Genomic DNA, 17,517 nt, shown 5'->3' with positions numbered 1-17,517 from the left:
AAACGCTTTCCCCTTTAAAATAGTACGTATGCCCCATAAGGATAGCACCTGCCCCGTTTTTGTGTTTTATGGAACCATTATGTCAGAGTTTTTGAGAATAGCTCGCGTTACTCTAAAATTAACAGATTTTATACCACCAGTTTCTAGCTTAGTAATAAGGATGATAAAACAAGGTGGAGATAAAAATAAAATATTTAAACAGTTAAATAAAGCATTTGTTCGTTATCCTGATGCTTTTGAATCGTTTAAGATAAACCAGACTATATTGATAAAGGAAATCCAAAACTATATTAGCAATGTATAAATGGATTTATAATTACATATAATAAATTTATATAGTTAAAAAAAAAAAAAAAAAAAAATGTATATATGTAAAAATAAAATATTTTTAACCTTTATATATCTAATTTTAAATAAATAAGAATGTAAATATACAAACTACTAACTATAGTGGGGGTGATAAGTAGTTAAATGGATTCATCCAAATCTTATAAATACAAGACTGATAAATTAAAAAATTAAAAAATGTATCCATTTTAAATGTGGAAATTGATGAATCGCACAGGTAAGAAATTCATTTTTATACTATGAAAAGGTTAGTAATTACAATTAAGAATAGGAAATTGGGGGGAAAAAAAAATTTTTGTAACTTGTCTTCTTCCTAAGATTAAGGGTGGTGGTGTTTGATCAACACTGCTGGGGAGCCATGATGTAATACACTGTTTTGTTTTTAAATCCCCGAAACAGTGTTTCATGGTAAACAACTGATGATCCCTTAAAAAATATAAAAATTGGTATTATAGTAAATTTGAGAGTTGATGCAGTGATTGCAGGTGATTAAATGACTTACTGACTAGATGTTTTTTTAATGAATGATAAAAAATAATTTTTTGTGTGGTTTCAAATGTTAAAAACTTCAAACATATATATATATATATGTATACATACAAAGTGGGCATATATATATATATATATATATATATATTAGTCGAGCAAGTAACTTCTCGACAACAAATGTTACTTGCAGACTACTATTGAGTAATGACATCGTAGATACTGCTTGAAAAAACATTTTTTATAATTTTCTCGCCAAATATTTAACGAACTCCTTTCGAATAGTAATAATAATACTCTCCATGTTCTTCTGTATCATTTCAGATATTATTTTATATAATTTGATATAATATCGATTAAAAAAAGATCTTTTTTACAAAATCATATCTTAAGAGTTTTCCGAGTGACTATTTATACTACCATAACATAACATTTAACTCTCTTCTAAAACTACTACTACTACTATAACTCTTTATCTCTTTAACAGCGTCACTGAGTGCTTGCTAGAATTAAAGAGGAAAAGAGAGAGAGAGAGGTGAACGAGGAAAAAAGCAGTATGTTTATATATTTAGCTGTAACCTGCCACGCGTTGCTGTGGCTCAAATTGGCGCAATGGAAAAAGTTCCAAATCGAGAAAAAGCATGTTTCTTATAGGCTTTATTTTCCATTTCGTATGGGTACACAGTTTTTGTTGTTCCATTTTCTTAGCTGATGTAGAGATTTTCTGGTTTGGTGACTCTTGAATACGTAACATAAATTGTCCATGTGAAAACACAGTCAGTGTGTAACTGTAAGCCACATAATTGTAAAGATTGTTCCCTGTGCTTTGTTGATGGTTATTGCAAACGACAATAAAATTGGAAAGTGCAATTCCTAAAGTGTAATGATGTATTCGGTGGAATCATAGGATGCATGGAATGAAGATATATTCATATGTATAAAGTCGTTATGATTGTTGTTTCTATGATATTGTTTGTTAATTTTTTTACTGCAAGCCATGTGCCTTTACAAAGATTGGATTGGTTTATATTTCACAACATGATGCTTAGTACGCCCAATTTCAGTTGCAATACATGCGGTGGCATCCCTGGCAAATATAGCTGTTGGATAATTAACCACTTTATCTGCTTTCACAACAGTGTCGATGGATTTGTATTTGACTACCTCATTTGGAATTTTACATTGAATAATAGCGTTAAGTTCATGGACGTCTTTGTATTGACCTGCAAGAATAGCTCGTTCACTCAGTCAAGTGGAATTCTTATAATTTGAATATCTGCAAAAACCTTTTAAACTAACTTTTCTTTTGATGTAATAAAATTACAGAAGCTAAAAGTAAAAGAATTCTGCCCTTAACTCTGATCAGCTGGCACTTTTCCGTACCCAATTTCCCACAGGTGATGCAAAAGATTTTGTGCGAATCGAACAGTCTGCAACTGGACATGCATATTTTGAGCTAAGTTTAATGTCTTCACATGGAATAAAAAAGTAGAGTATTTAAGGCAAGCATTTATTTCATCTGCTGGTGCTGATTGAAGAATAACAGGTAACATTTGTTTGAAATCTCCTGCATGCAATATTACTGCATTCCCAAATGGTCTGACATTGCCACACAAATCTTGCAAGGATCGACCATGAGCCTAAAGTGATTTTTTGCGTACCATTGTGCATTCATCCTAAACAATAAGTTTGCATTTCTGCAATATTTTCCCCATATTGGATGTTTTGGATATGTCGAGCATGAGAGCTTTGAAATATTGAATGTTTTAAAGTAGAATAAATAATTCTTCTACTTGGAAGCAAGGTCGCAGGTATTCCTTATGCAGCAAGGGCTAAGGCTATGTCATTTTGTTACCGAATGGCTGCCAAAATCAATTTGGTTAGAAAGGTTTTACCAGTTACTTCTGGTGCTGTTCAAGGTAGCAGTAATTTTCAAATAACTTCTATTCTCACAGTCAGTAAATTAGGTGACTAAAATAGGATTTATCCATGTTTTGACAATGCCTTATTCACTGTAATTAATTTAGGAGACTAAAATAGGATGAGGGATTAGAGATGGACAGATAGAGAGGTAGATATATAGATAGAAAAGAGAAAGTGAGAGGAAAATAGAGAAAGAGAAGAAGATAGAGAGCGATAAAGGGATTGATAGATAGACAGAGAGAGGCGGAGGGTTAGAAATAGAGAGAGATGAGACAGAGGAAAGGAGAGAGAGATAGAGGTAGTAAGAGAGAGAAAAGGGCTCAAAGAGAGATGAAGAGAGTGATATATAGAGAAAGATAGATTGAGAGAGGGAAAGGGAGAGATGGATAGAGAGATATTAAGAGAGGAAGAGAGAGAGGGAAGAAAAACAGGTGAACTACACTTCACCGTTTTTTTCCTCGTTCAGTAAAGAAGAAATCTCTGGAGACTGAGGCAATTTTAATTTTTTGTTACTATCCAGAGCACCCGTTTTTTCGTGGGCTAGATTTTCCACACATTAGAAACCGACCGGGTTATCTTTACTTTCACCTAACAAATTAATAAAAGAAAAAGATATTGTAAAATTTTAATTTAGTGTGAAAATGCTATTTTTAAAAAAATAGCACGATAACATAAGTGCATAACTGCCACTTTAGGTACTCATTGAGCGTTGAGTTCCATGGCGATGAGCATAATTATTTAATGGTCGCTCCCTTAGACCCCCTAGTAAAGGCTAATGCATGCGCACGTAACATTTTTTTTATTTAATGACGTTGGCTTAGTAACTAAACGATTTATTTTATTGATAATTTCGTAACTCTTAAACACATGCCGGAAGATTTAAATTGGTTCATTATTGTTGTAATGAAAAAAAAGTTTCATTCAACACAAAACAAAAAACACATAATCATGATTTATTATTCTATTCATTGAAATTTGCTAATTTTTAAATAAAAAAGTAAAAAAAAGTTATTTGCCTCTGTGCGCATGTAAAAAGGTTTGTAAAAGTGAGAAATTATTTTAATCATTTAAAAAACTTGGTATTTTTTTAGATTAGGTCTACCTTATAATCACCACCAACCTCCTCATCTTAAGAACAGCTTCCGGAATAAACACCATTTTTGTAGGGTGTTTAAAAAATATTTGCAAAATTTAACTGATATTTGTTGCCAGCATACCCAACCGAAATACTATTTTTAAAAAAAAGGAGGAGTTCACTGCCCGTTGAAGAAAGGTAGATTTATTTTTCAATAATAGTTGCAGAGAAGTAGATTTATTTATCAATAAAAGCCGTCATTTAAAAAAGAAAATTGTGGAGGTGGACTTAAATGTAAATATTTACCCAAAAAATTATCCAATCATGTAAATTAAAAATGTCGGTAAAGGTGAGAAATTATCAATACATGGTTTAGTTATTTTTTTAAATATTCACGAAAAGAGTTAAGCCAACATGAATTACAAATGTTTGTAAAAGTGAGAAATTATTAATAAATGTTACGTAACTTTTTTCTTTTAATATTCGTAAAGAGTAAAACTTGTTTTCCAATATTGGATTTTGGGGGGCAAATGCTGAACTTAGTCATTTTTATGCCCCGTTCACTGTGCACTTCATGTGTGCTTCAGTTGGTAAATATGAGTTTAGTCCAAACTTTGAAAAATTTAGAAAACCCATATAACGTTATTAACTATTTAGATGATTAAAATCATTTTTATAGACTTTCGCTGAAGACACTGTTTTAAAAAAAAGCTTGTTGTCTTCGTGTTTTTTCTTCTTCATCTTTCTAGGTATAAAAATATTTTGTTTTCTAAAAATTTTAAATCAACTTTACGAACAATTTTTTTTTTAAATGTGTCCGTTTTTCTCCCCACAAAAAAAACTAAGGAAAACTTACGCAAAAACTACAATCTTTTATGAAAAACGTGTCATAAAATGTGGTAATCATTTATGATAGTATAATATTTTATAACATCATTTGATTTGTGTTTTTTTTTAAATTTTCAAATTGATTATTAACAGTTGTTTCGAGTTGGGAAAATTATATTACACATATGTCTTTTGGGCTTGTAGGAGAGTTAGAATCACACTTATCAAGGAATAGAAATTACAAAAATTAAATTTAAAATGTTCGAAATTATATTAAAATCGACTTTTAAAATCAAAACTAATTCATTTTAATTTATCCTTCACAAAACTTTAAATATATTCCACTTTTTATAATTTAGTTTATGTATACTAGTAAAAATGGTGAGGATTTAATACTAGTTCGCTAGGTCAATATAAAATATTAAATAGAGCGTTGTTAAAAGCTATAGATATGAATGCTGTATGATTGTGTACCGTCAAAAGTTTACTCATGTGACGTGATGCATACATAGCCGAATTCAAGAACAATTAGTATCGTTGTATAAGATAGGGGATTGGGTAAAGTTTACTACTCCATAGGTGAACTTGATAGGAAAATAGCAGTTATAAGTTAGGACAAAACATTTATATGGCGTCCTCTTGTTTCTAGAAATGTGTTGTTAAACTCCTTCCATTCTCAGTTCTAATATTAGCCCTTTACACATGAAACGTATCTGTATATCAAATAAAAAAATAAAAATATTCATTTTATTAATAGACAACTGTTTTTAGGTTTTTTTTTATTATACATAAATGATAAACATGGGTTGAACAAGGAAAACAATTATATATATATATATATGTATATATGTATATTTATATATATGCATATATATATATATATATATATATACATATATGGAAAGAAATACAATATGGGGAAAATGTCCTATAGTCGCCATTTAATTAACATCAACAGTAGCAAGTAATAGCGTTTAGTGGTTTTAATCAGGGACTGAAAACTGTGGTCTTCCAAGATCGAGACAAAGTCGTCCACCTAAACTTTGTCACTTGGCTAAACTCACGTAGTCTCTCTCGTAATTAACCTATGTATTTCTAGAAAGAATTCTCACTCGAATAATAGCAGTGTGACGAATCTAATCTAATTCGTAGAAAAATGAATCGAATAATGCTTACAAACATTAACACCAACAATTATATTATAAAAATCTAATATTATTTAAGAATTCAATAATACTGATTACCTTATTATTTATCACTTGATTTAAAGTTCGATATTATCAAAAATAATTCAATATCTTGTAAGCTCTGCGGTATTTTTAAAAATGAATGGTGTGGGGATTGTGTTTACTTTGCGGTTCTTTTATCACTAGACCTTATCGCATTCCCATGACATTAGACCGTCTGTTATACGCTATGATCTATAAATACGCTATATATATATATATATATATATATATATATATATATATATATATATATATATATATATATATATATATCCGCTAATGTAATTTACACGTGTGCGCTTATGTTATCATCCTCCATGTTAGTTTTAATTACTCGCAGAAGATTCACAGGGAAAGCAAATTTCATAAATTTCATAAGATATCTTGAGACCCGAAATAAATATTATTTGTTCATGATAATCGTGTAGTATCTGTTCTGCCCAACGATCGTGTAATAATATCGCGCGGCCTTCTCTCGCAATAAACGTCTATAGTCTGGAAATATTTAAAAAATTTCGACATAAACAGATATATTCTGAATAGACATTAATTGCCGAACTTAGACAAGTATATTTAAGGTTGGACGAATATCGTTAAAATCTGAGTACACAATGGACGTCTGTAGAGCCATGTACAACAAATAAAGGATACAATTGTTAATTTTTTAATGTATGCAACTAGTATAGTAATAGTAGAGTATATATCTATACATCATATATATATATATATATATATATATATATATACTAGACTACCCGTAAACCGTTGGGTCAGTATGTTATATTAGCTATGGAAGTCATGTATGAGCGTGACACTTGTGACGTAAAGAAAATAGCATTTGTGACATAACAGAAACATTTCTATGAAAGTATATTAAAATGAAAAAATAATATAGATAGATTTCTATGAGTCGTCCTGTTTATTATAATTGATTATTTTTGAAAAAAAAATACAGTTAGTGAATTATAAGTGGTTGGCCATACTTATAGGTAAATGTGCACTGAAAAGATAATACTTATTATAGTTAAATTCAAATGTTGATATATCTTGGGGTTTTTTGCATCGTTCATTCCTGTATTACGTTTAAGTTATTTTAAACCCTACTCTTCCCATGTTAAATAATAATTTCGAAGTAATAACGTTAATATTTCAGCGTCCCAATTGCTCTTTTGTTTTTTGTTTCTTTTAAATCCCACTCTTCCCATGTTTAATAATAATTTCGAAATAATAACGTTAATATTTCAACGTCCTAATTGTTTTTTGTTTTGTTTTTTCGCGGTTAAATTATCCAAATAAATAATTGTTAATACTGTCTGCTTGTTTTCTTACATCGTTCATTTCTGTAGTATGTTTAAGTTATTTAAAACCCCACGGTTCCCATGTTAAATAATAATTTAGAAATAATAACGTTAATATTTCAGTGGGCAGGTCATGCGCGCATGCGCAACCGGATTTCGTAAACCGGAAAGTGGGGCATATACATCGTTACAAGGTCATTTGAGTTTTATAATTATATATATATATATATATATATATTATAAATATAATAATATAAAAAACAGCTCGATTATAAATATAATAATATATAAAACAACTGAAATCAACCAAGACTCCAATATCAGCATATTAGGTTGTTTCCGTGTTATAGACACGTAACGTGTTTTTTTGTGTTTTTGTGTTTTTAAATGTCACTAAAACTGGTAAGAAAGTTTAAATTCCAGTGTTGTATCCTATCATCTATTTATCGATCTGTTATCACCACCTATCATACAGATATTCTGAATATTCTCTTGCTCTTTCGGCTAGATATAATCTGTATTATCTGTTGTGAAGCTATACTTAGTGTAGCTTTCTTTTTATTTGCCAGTGATGAAGAAAGTATTTTGGAGTGATGTATTTTTTTTTTCGAATCTAGGATATAACTTTTCTGGTGAGATTGATTTTTTCCAGTTAAAGCTCCACTTGTGGGGAGGCAAATAAATACGAAAAATGATATATTTTTTTAAATTTTAATATTAATAAAACTTCTTGCGTGAGCTTTTTATACTTCGTCTATATTTTTTTTTATTAGATAATAATACTTAAAAAAATATTGTCTCGATAAACAACTACCCTTAGGATATTTCACTTTTACAGTAGAACAAAAGTTTTTTTCGTGTGTTGATTAGGCACAAAAACAAGAGTTCGTTTAAGTAGAGCCGGGCTGAATTACATTTTAAAAAAAATATTCCGAAGGAGTTTTCTTCAATCAGTACAGTTTGCGGCGATTTTATATGGCATGTTTAAAGTCAAGGACAGTCGTGACGCAAAGCAATACGTCATAACGTTAATGAACATGCAAAACGTGCAAAACAATACGTCATAACGTTATTGAACATGTTTTTTTTTGTTTAAATGTCAATAAATACTAGTAAGAAAGTCTGATTTCCAGAGTTGTGTTCCATCATAAATTATGTATTTTTGCCCTTGTAAAAATATTTCGATTCTGTAGAAATCCGTTACGAATATATACACGGCAGTATTGTTTTAACCTTTTTTTATAAAAACTAACACGGGCTTATCTAAGTACTTTGGTTAATGCTGTATTAGAATAATCTGCTTATGGGTGTTATAATATAATAATATAATACCTTAAGTCAGCAAGTAACGGTTTGTTAACTATTATGAATATTAGTGAGGGTCATATTAGTGCAGGGCAGCATAACCTGACGCGGTAACAGGAAGATGCCCGGCTGCAAATAGTGTGATTAAAGCCTGTAGCGATAAAAATGGCGTGATTCAAGCCTGTAGCGATAAAAGATAACTCCATAGAGAAAACGTGCTAGAAATACAGAAAAATGAGAGGATAATATAAAGGGCGTCACACGTTCGGGAAGAACATGTAGTTCATAGGTAGTCCACCGTAAGAGCAGTGTAGAAATCTAAATGAAGTTATCTCGAAATTCTGCCCGTGCGTCGCCATTATTAAAGCTAATTTTTAAGCTGCGTTTATTTTCTCTGTATATATATATATATATATATATATATATATATATATATACATATATATATATATATATATATATATATATATATTTCATAATGTTTTTAGGGATACAAAAGTAAAATATTGCAATTTGGAAGGGAAGACTTTTATGATTCATGATTAAAAGTAAATGTGTATATATATATATATATATATATATATATATATATATATATATATATATATATATTATGACCAAACGTTAGCCAGTTCAGATCAAGAGAAGGATGACTTCTACGATACCCTCCGTGATGTCCTCTCCAGAGTTCGACACCATGATAAACTCGTTCTTGCTGGCGATTTCAATGCTCGTGTTGGTAGTGACCATCTGTCGTGGACCGGTGTACTTGGTAAGCATGGCATAGGCAAGGTAAATGCAAATGGTTTACGACTTCTTACAATCTGTTGGGAGTTTGACCTCTGTATTACCAATACCATATTCCAACAACCTGTGCATCGGAAGACGACATGGATGTATCCTCGTTCAAAGAACTGGCATCTTATTGACTTCGTCATAACAAAGCGGAAGCACATGAGTGACTTCAAAATCACTCGCTCCCTCCACACTTCTTGCTATCTTTCGGATTACGCCCTTCTCAGAAGTAAACTGTCGTTGCATGTGCGAAGGCACTGAGTTACAAGATTAACAGTCCCCAAACGCATTGGTGTGCGGCCTCTTAAATCCAGGGAAAGGAGAACTGAGCTCTCCAATAAGCTTTATGAAAACCTTGAGGGTGTTAATGTAACTGATGATGTTGAATCTTCTTGGAAAGCATTGCGAGAAGCAACTCAAGCTGTAGCAGTAGAAGTCCTTGGAATACCGAAAAGAAAACACCAGGATTGGTTTGACGAAAGTGACGATGAAGTTAAAGCACTGATTAACCAAATGCACTCATCTCACAAATGTTGGATTGAGGACAAAAACCCAACAGTGAAGCATACGGCCTACAAAAAGTGTAAAGGTGAGGTACAACAAGCTCTCCGAGCTATGAAAGAACAATGGTGGTACAATAAGGCAATTGCACTGCAGGGAGCTGCTGACAGCAAGAACACTAAAGCCTTCTATGATGGTCTTAAAGAGGTATTTGGTCCTCAGAAAAGTGGTGCTTCCCCATTAAGCACAACCGATGGAGAGGCATTGCTGACTGATAAATCAGATATTCTCAATCGTTGGAAGGAGCACTTTGAAACTGTCTTAAACACCTCATCTGTCATTGACAGCGATGTCGTCTCCTCTATTCATCAGAATCCAGATATTCCAGAATTGTCATTGGAACCTGCTTATCAGGAGATATGGGAATCCATCAAACAAATTGCTTCTGGCAAGTCCCCATCGCCAAAGAATCCAATTCCGCCTGAAGTGTACAAGCATGGTGGGCATGTGCTGGTAAAAAAGCTCCATGCTCTCTTTGTAAAGATATGGAAAGCAGTCCGAGTTCCACAGGAATACAAAAATGCCTGCATCAAACATCTCTACAAAAATAAGGGAGTCAAGAATGTCTGTGACCACCATCGGGAGATATCTCTGCTTTCAATTGCAGGAAAGATTCTGGCTAGGCTCATTCTAAACCGAATCATAAATCGTCTCGTTGATAAGATGTATCCAGAGTCCCAGTGTGGGTTTCGGTCAGGTCGCGGCACCATTGACATGATATTTTCCTTACGTCAGGTGGCAGAAAAGGTCCGTGAGAAAAATCAGGAATTGTATATGGTGTTTGATGACCTGACGAAAGCCTTCGACACTGTGAATCGCGATGCTCTTTGGCAAGTTTTAAGAAGGCTTGGTATTCCAGAAAACATGCTGAACGTGATCATTTCCTTTCACGAGGGCATGAAGGCCAATGTTGTCTCAGATGGTATGATGTCTGATCCATTTGATGTTACGAATGGGACCAAACAGGGATGTGCAATGGCGCCAGTCCTCTTTGCGCTCTTCTTTCTACTAATGCTGAAACATGCATTTGATGATTTGGACACTGGTGTCAAGTTTCAATTTCGGTCATCCGGTGGCTTATTTAACCATCAACGGTTTAAGGCCAAGACTCTTCTTCGCACCGAAATTATTCGCGACTTGCTCTTCGCTGACGATGCTGCACTGGTAGCCACATCCTTTGAGGAAGCCCAGATCCTTCTTGATTGATTTTCAGCCGCCTGCAAGGCCTTTGGCCTGACAATAAGCATAAGGAAGACTGGTAGTGCATCAGCCACATCCTACCCCAAAACAAGTTGAAGGCGTAAAGCAAAATCCACCAGAGTATAGATTTCCTGCGTGCAAGCTGAAAGTCGACGGTCATGATATCAATTATGTCAAGTCCTTTCCTTACCTTGGTAGCAAGGTGAACCAGGGCGGTTCTCTTGATGATAAAATTGTCAACAGGATTGCTAAGGCCACTTCTGCCTTTGGAAATCTTCGCCATCGCTTGTGGAACGAAAGGGGTATTCGACTAGACACAAAAATCCTTGTCTACCGTGCTGTTGTTTCCATTCTTCTTTATGTATCTGAGTCATGGACCCCGTACAGACATCATATTAATCAGCTGGACGTTTTCCACAAAAGCTGTCTACGCTCCGTATGTATTCTTAGCCTCCGCGACAAGGTATCAAATACCGAATTATTCAATAAATGCAAAATATCTGGCATTGAATCATTCCTTATTCAATCGCAATTCAATCACAATTGCGGTGGGTTGGTCATGTATTGAGGATGCCCGATGACAGAATTCAAAAATTTGCGATGTACAGTCAATTTGAGGGTGGTAAAAGAATTGTCGGACGTCCTTGGCTTAGGTACAAAGACAAGTTGAAGAATAACTTGTCTGCAGTGAACATACAGGAGTCTTGAAGATGAGGTGAATGATCGAAAAGGGAATGCCTCCTGAGATTGAACGTGATTAATCTCTAGGGTATTCGACCATTACGCTGTTTTATTTTAATCGTTTTCCCACTTTTTTCTCCGCGTAAATATAATAAAACGCAATTGTAATCGCTTTTACATTCTTTGTTTTAAATATTCCATCGATACCGCTTCGAGAAGCGGGGCTCGAAACCGGTCAGCTGGCTCCGCATTTCTCTTTCTTTCCTCTCCTGTTCCTCCTTTTTCCCCCATTTTTGCAGAGAAGATTAAAGGAATATATATATATATATATATATATATATATATATATATATATATATATATATATATATATATATATATATATATATGTACAAATTTACTTTTAATCATGAATCATAAAAGTTTTCTCTTCCTAGTTGCAATATATATATATATATATATATATATATATATATATATATATATATATACATGCACGATATCATGTGTAAAGGTGTTTGATTCGATTCTCAGTAGTTCAATAAGTCAACTATATCTCATTAAATGTCTTACGTAATTCGCAATTGTTCGTAGGGAAGTGGTTACAGTACTCGGTAAAATCCGCTTGTAAGTTCTATTTTTCTAGCCGGTGAGATTTTCAATTCTCAGTGGGAGCGATCGAAAATAAATTGTGAATTATTTTAGACTTTATGACTGACGAAATAAAAGCATACCATTTCTGTCAATTAAAATAAGGATTCCATTGAAAATCTGTGCAGATTCTCGAGTTCAAAGAAAAACAAAGTTTCCCGAGTTTGACAAAATAAACTGGAAGAAGACAGGGCATTACATCGACTGAAAAGTTGTGGAAATAACACTCAAGATGAGAGAAGTATTCCGAAGAATCCAAATAGAGATAGATACTACGTAGCAAATGAAAATTAAAAACTTATTTTGAAGTAATTACGTAGGCCACACATCATTCTACCAGCACTAAGAACATGCATGTACAGCCAGTAAATGATGACCTTAATGTGAAGCCATCTATCATTTACGGATATCTTCACACAAAGAGAATATCGCAGCCAGGGAGAAATCTACTTCTTGTTGGCGACTAAAAAAGCTACGGTTAGCGGCGCAGCTTCCGTTATTACTGCCATCAAAATACCAACATATCATCGTAGAATAACCCACGCCCAAACATATGTAGGATATTAGGAACCCATTGGTGTTTAAATGCACAGCCGCAATAGGCCAAGTAATAATTGCTTCCTTGTGTAGATAAAACAACTGAGGGTAGATTGGTGGATGTTTTATTCGAATTATAATTCGAGATGAAGATTTTAAAATTAAAAGTATTAAGAATTTAATTCATTTGTAATTCAAATACTCGATAATCATCAGATTATAAATGCATTTAAATGACGGAATTTTTTTTAATTAAATATGAAACAATGTTTGTTTTTTATGTCAAATCCATTAAATATTACGGTACTCATGCACTTATTGATCCGTGCTGAAATATTATTATTTAAAAAGCCATTCTTAACATGGGGAGGGGAGGGTGTTTTGTGCCTTTTCTGTGCTTTAACCTTACAATTGAATACAAAAACATATAAAACTTTAATTAAACTTGGAAATACGATTTAAAAAATAGTGCGGATCAGTAAGTGCATTAGCACCGATATTACATCGTAATTAGTTTTATTATTCTGCTACTGCGTTAATATTTTATGATTATTTTGCTACTGTTTTAACCATTTTTCTGATCTAACAACCGATATATGCTTCAGCTGCTATCCGTAGCTAAAAGTGTTTCCGCTTAAATTAGATTACCCGTTATTATCCGTTATATTTATGCGCAGAAACAATACTTTGCGAACTCACCGGATGTATAATCTTATATCATATCTTTATTAATCCTTTTTTTATACCTGCGGTCAATAGTTTTTTGGGGGGAAAATCACGAGTGCTAATCTGTTTAATTAATGAGATCTAACACACACCCTTCTTTGCTGTTAGAAAATATACTTTACTTTCAATTTGTTACTTTGTTTATTTTATATTTTTCTTCATCAATATTATATTTTTAGTCCAATGTAGAAGAGGTGCATCATATTTAATTATTATTTGGAAGTTTATCAGAAGGTGAACATTTCATGAAATACACAATTTGGTCTACAGTAGTTTGTTTATGTTTTAATAATACATTTGGAAAATATGTTTTGCTATAAATGGAATATGATACCTGAAAATATAATCAAACTATAAATAAAAAACACAAGGATCCAAACAAGTATAGGGGATAATAATAATAATAATAATAATAATAATAATAATAATAATAATAATATCAGAAATATACAGTGTAGCTTACTTAAAAGTAGCCCTATCACTAATCTTTGTCTTACGACCGACTGACACCACTAGACAAAATGCGATTCGTTTTCACCACGATGGCGCTACATGCCACACATCCCACATATCACCGACACGAGTCTATGACATGCTTACAGAAGAAGGAAAAAAAAATAAGCAAAGCGCTTACTGCCACTACGATCCTCGCACTTCTCATTATGTCATTTTTTTTATCTTTGGGGGAATTTAAAACAAAAAGGTTATGCAAATCTTGACCAGAACATTACCAACGCAATTAGAAGAAGCACCAGAAAAGATCTACAGGCAGTATCTGCAAATGTTGTCAAATGTGCCCAGAAATGCATAGATATAAACGGGGAGCACTCCCAGCCTCCTTTATAGCACTACAATTTAAACAATGTTACAGGTTATTTAGACAATAAAGAAATGTTCCTCCTCCCTACTACATTTTCTGGACTTTTAAGTGGGCCACCCTGTATTAATAGCTGAATGAAAACTATACATGAGAAATGTGTCTGTCCTCAAACAGTCCATTTCTAGACTATTATATAAGTTGTAGAGGAATACACTTGAATCTACTGATTAACCATGTTGTAAAATATATACATAAAAAAGAAACAATTTATTAAGTTTATATAATATTAACATGAATATGTTCAATAAAGAAAAATAGAAAATAGGCATATCCGTTGGAGTAACAGTAACTTACGCTGAACACAAGCGTTCATGTAGTGAAGCCTATCTCGGACAAATGAACATTCTTGCCAGTCAAAAATCTAGGTCTGACGTAATCATTGACTCGTGCGAGGAAACAGCGTAGCATAGAGGTCAGTTACCATGCAGACGTGCGTTCTTGCGTAGATGTCTTTTCTTGGTATATAATAGTACGAACGTATAAAACGTTTTTCTTTATTTGTACATTCAATTTCTATTTGTTTTTATTTTAAATTAAATCTAATTTAGATTTTTATTTGTCATATAAAATGCAAGTCGCTAGTTGCAAGTTATATTAACTTACACTTCCAATTAAATGTTAATCGTTGTTTTCACGCATTAGATGGATAAAGCATGCTTAATTTACAGATACGTGTATTTCTATAAGGTATTACTTTCGACTAAGGATCGTGTATATATACGGTTCGCCCCCTCCTTCCTCTCAAATAACATGATGAAAATGCAAAACAACCTTCATCCTTACTTAAGCTATTTACACTGAGGGTATTATTTCTCGGTTATGAAATTATGCTGACGTAAAAAAATGATTACTAATTTATATACATTTTATAATGAAACAATACTTATAGATCGTTATAAATAATCGCAAAACTAAAAACACTTAAATTGGCTTTACAAGTGGGAGCGGAAATTTCTAAGGTTAGTTGATTTTCCAGTAAAAGCATACACACGTGTCATGCTTGTATAGTATATTGATTAGGGTATTTATTTGCTCCCCCACCGAGCAAATTAGGCAAAAGGCCGATTTTTAAGGTGATGAGTGAAGGGGAAACGGGGACCAACTCCCCGGGGAGTAGGGAGTTGGAGAGTGACAATTGGTATGAAGGGTTTCCCCTACATTGACCAAGGTCTTATATGTGGGTATTTATTTGCTCTCCCACCGACCAAATTGAGGATCCAGCAGGCTCCCCTAAAGGAGGGCACTCCTGTAATTGTAAAAATTACCTGAGTAACCCCGTCGGCATTCCCCGGTAGGGGCGCCTTAGGCAGTAAGCAATGAACTTACTCCACCGGAAAGCCCAGTGGAAAGGCCTGGGAGGGTGGACCTCCTAGGTATTACCCAGGCAGCGTAACTCAGTCCAACAGGTGCTGGGCCGGTTCCTGGAGCCTCACCTGTTGGGCTGAGTCTCAAGTGACGAATCCTTGACGAGCACTACTACCCTGTCTCCCTGCAGCCGAAGCCGCTAGGAGACCTTCCCCATCAGACGAATGGTGGGGGTAATTATTTAATTGCCGCCCACATCGGCAAAATGTGACACAAGGCCGGAAGGTGGGAACCCCGCAGGCTCTCCTAAAGAAGGGACACTCCTGCAATTTTAAAAATTGCCTGAGTAACCCCGTCGGCATTCCCCGGTCGGGGCGCCTCAGGCAGCAAGCAATAAACTTGCTCCACCGGAAAGCCCAGTGGCAAGGCCTGGGAGGGTGAACCTCCTAAGTATTACCCAGGCGGCGTACTTCAGTCCAACAGGTGCTGGATCGGTTCCCGGTCCCTCACCTGTTGGGCTGAGTGTCAAGTGACGAATCCTTGACTTGTACTACCCTGTCTCCCTGCAGCCGAGGCCGCTAGGAGACCGTCCCCATCAGACGCAGTGGTGGGGGAATGAGACGAATGGATTCGCCAATCATTTTTATAACCAATCGCTGTGCTAAACAACCAATGAAAACGTTTAAAAATTATTATAAAAATTGTCGAATTTTGGATTCAATCAGTTCTTCATTAACTACAGCACGGACCGCATTTGCTTCTTGGCCGCCATCTTGTTTACTGATCTGAACTACGCCGCCATCTTTGTTCAACACAATGTCTCAAAACTTAACAGGTTGCCCCTACATTGACCAAGGTCATATATGTGGGGTTGGTATTTATTTGCTCCCCCACCGAGAAAATTAGGCACAAGGTCGATTTTAATGTGCGGAGTGAAGGGGAAATGGGGACTAACTCTCCTGGGAGTAGGGGGCTGGATAATGACAATTGGTATAAAGGGTTTCCCCTACATTGACCAAGGTCTTATATGTGGTGTTTCCTCCACATATGGTCTTTGCTTGCAGTATCTGCTTGAACAGATGGTATTTATTTGCTCCCCCACCGAGCAAATTAGGCACAAGGCCGATTTTTAAAGTAAGGAGTGAAGGGGAAATGGGGACCAACTCCCCGGGGAGTAGGGGAGCTGGATAGTGACAATTGGTATGAAGGGTTGCCCCTACATTGACCAAGGTCTTATCTGTGGGGTCGCCCCCTCATAGGGTCTTTGCTTGCAGTATCTGCTTGAACAAATACTACACATTGATCCCGGCCCGAAGTCCAAGAAAATGATTTAAATCTAGTAAATAATGTACTTATACGTCAGTCTTTCAGCGAGGAAAAGCGAAATGCCATCCTATTTGTCATCCGAAAATGACGCCTTAAAATTATAATCTATTTGCATAGAATTCGATTCTCTAAGATTTTATTCCGAACACAATTTCTTCTAGTGCTTCTGATTTTATTTCTATAATGTTTAGTGTATATTTTATTTCGTTAAAAGGTTTACTGCATTAAGGTAAAGCATTAGATTTTGAAATTCCGCATTTATTTATTTTTATTCCGATTCGAATCTTGTCAAAAACGCTAATCACGGTTCTATATGTTTGGATCATTGAACGAGAAATTATATAAACATATCAGATTGTAATA

This window comes from Euprymna scolopes, chromosome 15, assembly GCF_053919585.1.
Source record: "Euprymna scolopes isolate OS-2025 chromosome 15, ASM5391958v1, whole genome shotgun sequence".
Classification (NCBI taxonomy): domain Eukaryota; kingdom Metazoa; phylum Mollusca; class Cephalopoda; order Sepiida; family Sepiolidae; genus Euprymna; species Euprymna scolopes.
This window is presented reverse-complemented; position numbering follows the sequence as displayed.